Here is a 4,890-nt window from a genome sequence, read left to right on the forward strand (position 1 = left end):
TCCTTCAAAAGGGGATAACTTAGCTTCATTGTTGGCAGAATATGCTGATTTATTTCAGGACCCTGCCGACCTTCCTCCTATACGAGAGTGTGATCACAGAATTCGTTTGAAAATGGGCACCGAACCAGTGGTAGTGCGTCCCTACCGCTATCCCCATGTGCAAAAAGATGAGATAGAAAGACAATATCAACAAATGCTCCAACAAGGTATTATTCAGCCTAGTCATTCTCCTTTTTCTTCCCCGATATTGCTGGTAAAGAAATCAGATAAATTTTGGCGCTTTTGTGTGGATTACCGTGAACTCAATGCTCGCACCATCAAAGATAAATTTCCAATTCCAGTGGTCAATGAATTATTAGATGAGCTACATGGCTCTCAATTATTTACAAAGTTGGACTTGAAATCTGGCTACCATCATATTCGGGTTTATTTGGAGGATATCAAAAAAACTGCCTTCCGCACCCACCATGGTCACTACGAGTTCTTGGTGATGCCATTTGGGCTATCCAATGCCCCGTCCACCTTTCAAGCGCTTATGAACCAGGTATTTCGCCCTTTCTTACGGAAGCATGTCTTAGTTTTTTTTGACGATATACTGGTCTATAGCAAAACTTGGGAAGCACATTTGCACCAATTGCGACAGGTTTTCACAATTCTCCGAGCACACCATTTATTTCTCAATCGTGCCAAATGTGACTTTGCCACATCCGAAGTAGCTTATTTGGGGCATGTGATCTCGGCATATGGGGTGAAACCAGATTTCAGCAAGATACAATCGGTTATGGATTGGCCCACACCTCACTCTGTTACAGCTTTGAAAGGCATCTTTGGTCTCGCAGGGTATTATAGAAAATTTATCAAAGAATATGGTCACCTGGTAGCGCCATTGCACAATTTACTGAAGAAGCATGCCTTTCAGTGGTCTCAGTTGGCAGACTCCTCATTTAACAACTTAAAATAGGTATTAGCGTCAGCCCCAGTTCTCCAATTGCCCAACTTTGCCGAAAATTTCATCATCGAATGCGATGCATCCGGGGGAGGGATAGGTGCCATCTTGCAGCAACAGGGTCACCCCATTGCCTATTTCAGCCACCATCTCACTCCTCACCATCACAAGTTAGCCACTTATGAAAGGGAACTCATCGGTTTGGCCAAAGCCGTGCAGCATTGGAGGCCGTATCTGTGGGGCAGACCTTTTGTGATACGGACAGACCACTGTAGCCTCAAATACTTATTGGAGCAGCGCCTTACTACATCCCCACAACAACAATGGCTCAACAAATTGATGGGATTCGATTTTCAGGTGGAATACAAACCGGGTTATCTCAACCGGGCAGCAGACGCCTTGTCCCGCAGAGAACTAGGGGATTCACACTTGCACGCACTGAGCCACCCCAAGTCCCCTTTGCTGGACACAATCCGTCAGGATACTAGCCATCATCCAGATCTCCTTGCATTACAAGCTCAAATCGAAAACCATTCCAAGGACAAGAACTGGACACTACAGGACGGTCTCATTCCATATAAAGGACGCATATATCTTCATCCTTCGTCGGTACTCCTTCCTGCCATTATTGCCTCCTTTCATGATAGTACACATGAGGGCCAGCAGAAGACATACTTCCGCCTCAGTCGGGAGTTTTATTGGAGAGGTATGAAGCGGATCATTGCTGAATATGTTGCAGCGTGCCAGGTCTGTCAAAGGAATAAGTCTGAATCCTTACAACCCGCCGGCTTGCTACAGCCACTTCAACTTCCTTCACAGGTATGGGCAGATCTCTCAATGGATTTTATTGATGGTCTTCCTCCTTCTGTAGGGAAATCTGTTATTCTTGTTGTGGTAGACCGGTTCTCGAAATATGCCCACTTTATGGCCCTCAGCCATCCGTATACAGTAACACAAGTCGCTCAGCTCTTCATGGATAATATTGTCCGTCTCCATGGCCCTCACCAGTAAATTTTGGGGGGAACTATTTAAGCTCCATGGCTCTAAGTTGGCTTTTTCTTCGGCATACCACCCTCAAACAGACGGCCAGACAGAGGTGGTTAACCGCACATTGGTGATGTATTTGCGGTGCTTTGTGGGGGACACACCCCGACAGTGGGTTCGTTGGTTAGTATGGGCGGACTATTGTTATAATACCTCATACCACACCGCACTGGGTACTACCCCTTTTCGAGTTGTTCATGGACGCGAACCTCCGCGCCTACTTTCTTATGAACCGGGTCTTCTCGGGTAGCGGCATTGAACCAAGCATTAGCCGACAGAGATGCAATGCTTGCGTAAGTCCGCCTTCAGTTACAACGTTCACTAGCAACTATGAAGCATACTTATGACAAAGGACATCGTCCCCTTTCCTTTGCACCTGGAGAATTTGTTTGGCTCAAACTTCAACCATACCGCCAACTATCTCTTGCCGCCATCAAACGCCATAAGCTTTCTCCAAAATTTTATGGGCCATTCCAGGTCATGCAGCGTATTGGCACTGTGGCGTATCGTTTGAAACTACCGCCAGACGCCAAGCTCCATGACATCTTCCACGTCTCCCTTCTCAAGCCGTTCAAGGGAGACTCACCACTGCTGCATACCCCTCTGTCTCCTCTCAAAGATGGCAGGTCCATGCCCACGCCCGCTCAAATCCTTCAAGCCAGGCGAGTGAACAACGCTTGGGAAGTGCTGGTTCGGTGGACTAACAAGGAATTGATAGAAGCCTCTTGGGAGACACTCGAGTCCTTCCAGACTCTATTCCCCACTTTCGAGCTTGAGGACAAGCTCTTTCTTTAGGAGGGGGGTGATGTTATGGACACCATAGCATCAAGCGTGGCTAACCGGAGAAGAGAAGAGATGGAATAACTTGTATTTCAGTACCTTAGGGGTTTAATTATAATTTGAAGTTCCATAAGGGTCTAATTGTAATTATAGAACCTTTGATGTTTTCCTTGACCTATTTAGGGCTTCAAGTGATGGAATGAAAACAAGCATTGATCATTAGTCTAAATGAGATCAGGTTCTCTCTCTAAAGAGGCCTAAGGTTGGAGCTCCTTCAAAGGCTCACGTCCCTTCATCATTGGGCGTTCCAAGAACCCCAAATCCTTCCCTTCTCTGTCATTCAATCTGGAAGCTAGAGGAGATCGCCGGGTGACTCAATCCATGGCTAGAGAGCCTAACAGCCAACTCACCAAACGCTTCAATTGCTCCATCACCTTCTCACCTTCTTTTTTGTGTTTTTTAGGATCTAACAACAAAACAGTTGATTGTTGGAGGCCGTGAGCAGGGTGCCCTTTATTACTTGGAATTGCCTCCGGTGGCTACAATTTCCACTTCTTAGGCAAAAGCAAGATTATGACACAACTTGTTCGGTCATCCGTCAGCATCATCACTTCAACAATTATTTTATTTTTTAAAAACATTATCTAGTTTAAACTATGAATTATGTTAGTTGAGCAAACACCAGAGGACCACATACTCTCCTCGAGCTGAAATTAAAGGTGTTGCTCCCTTTTATTTAATTCAATTTGATGTATGGGGACCATTGAGTGTCTTGAATATTTTACAAATTAAGTATTTTGTTACATTTGTGGATAATTTTACTCAAGTCACAAGGTTGTTTTTGTTCAAAGAAAGATCTGAGATTTTTTCCATTTTTAATCCCTTTCATGTCATACTAAAAACCCAGTTTCGTAAAAACATCCAAGTTTTTCATTATAATAATGCCAAAGAGTACTTTTCTGGTATTTTCAATCATTTTGTCAAGATCAAGGCATTATCCATCAGACATCATGTGCCTACACCCCTCAACAAAATGGTGTAGCTAAAAAAAAAAATTAAACATCTCCTAGAGGTAGCCCAAGACCTGCTCTATTCTATGAATGTGCCTATTTTTATTGGCCACACGCCATACTTAATGTTTGATTTCTTATTAATCGGTTGCCTTTCTCAATGCTTAAACATAATTCCCCTTAGTCATTATTTCCTGATGAAGACATTGTCTCTCTTCCCATGAAAGTCTTTGGATGCATATTTTTTGTTCATGTCACATCCCCATAAAGAGTAAGCTTGATCCTAAATCTCTCAAGTGTATCTTCTTGGGTTACTCTCGTACCCAAAAAGGTTATGTATGCTATAATCCCTCTCTTCAGAAGGTACTTATCTCTGGGGATGTTACTTTTTTTAGGAGATAAGAATCAAGCATAAAGATCATACATAGTATCAATAAAGTGAAAGTTAATTAATAGCCATTAAATGAGATTCTCAAGATCTTGATAGAGATCCAAAACACAAGCACACTAACTTCAAATTATAGGCTACCAAATTTACCTTTCTGGTGAATTTCAATCCTTTTGTCAAGATCAAGGCATTATCCATCAGACATCATGTGCCTACACCCCTCAACAAAATGGTGTAGCTAAAAGAAAAAACAAACATCTCCTAGAGGTAGCCCAAGGCTTGCTCTATTCTATGAATGTGCCTATTTTTATTGGCCTCACGCCATACTTACTGTTTTCTTTCTTATTAATCGGTTGCCTTCCTTAGTGCTTAAACATAAATCCTCTTAGTCATTATTTCCTGATGAAGACCTTGTCTCTCTTCCCTTGAAAGTGTTTGGATGCATATTTTTTGTTCATGTCACATCCGCCATAAAGAGTAAGTTTGATCCTAAATCTCTCAAGTGTATCTTCTTGGGTCGCTCTCGTACCCAAAAAGGTTATGTATGCTACAATCCTTCTCTTCGGAAGGTACTTATTTCTAGGGATGTTACACTTTTTAGAAGATAAGAATCAAGCATAAAGATCATACATAGTATCAACAAAGTGAAAGTTAATTAATATCCATTAAATGAGATTCTCAAGATCTTGATAGAGATCCAAAACACAAACACACTAACTTCA

Source organism: Aristolochia californica, unplaced genomic scaffold, assembly GCF_029961685.1.
Source record: "Aristolochia californica isolate CCGP_79_NKW_82.1479 unplaced genomic scaffold, dmAriCali1.0.hap1 SCAF_10, whole genome shotgun sequence".
Lineage (NCBI taxonomy): Eukaryota > Viridiplantae > Streptophyta > Magnoliopsida > Piperales > Aristolochiaceae > Aristolochia > Aristolochia californica.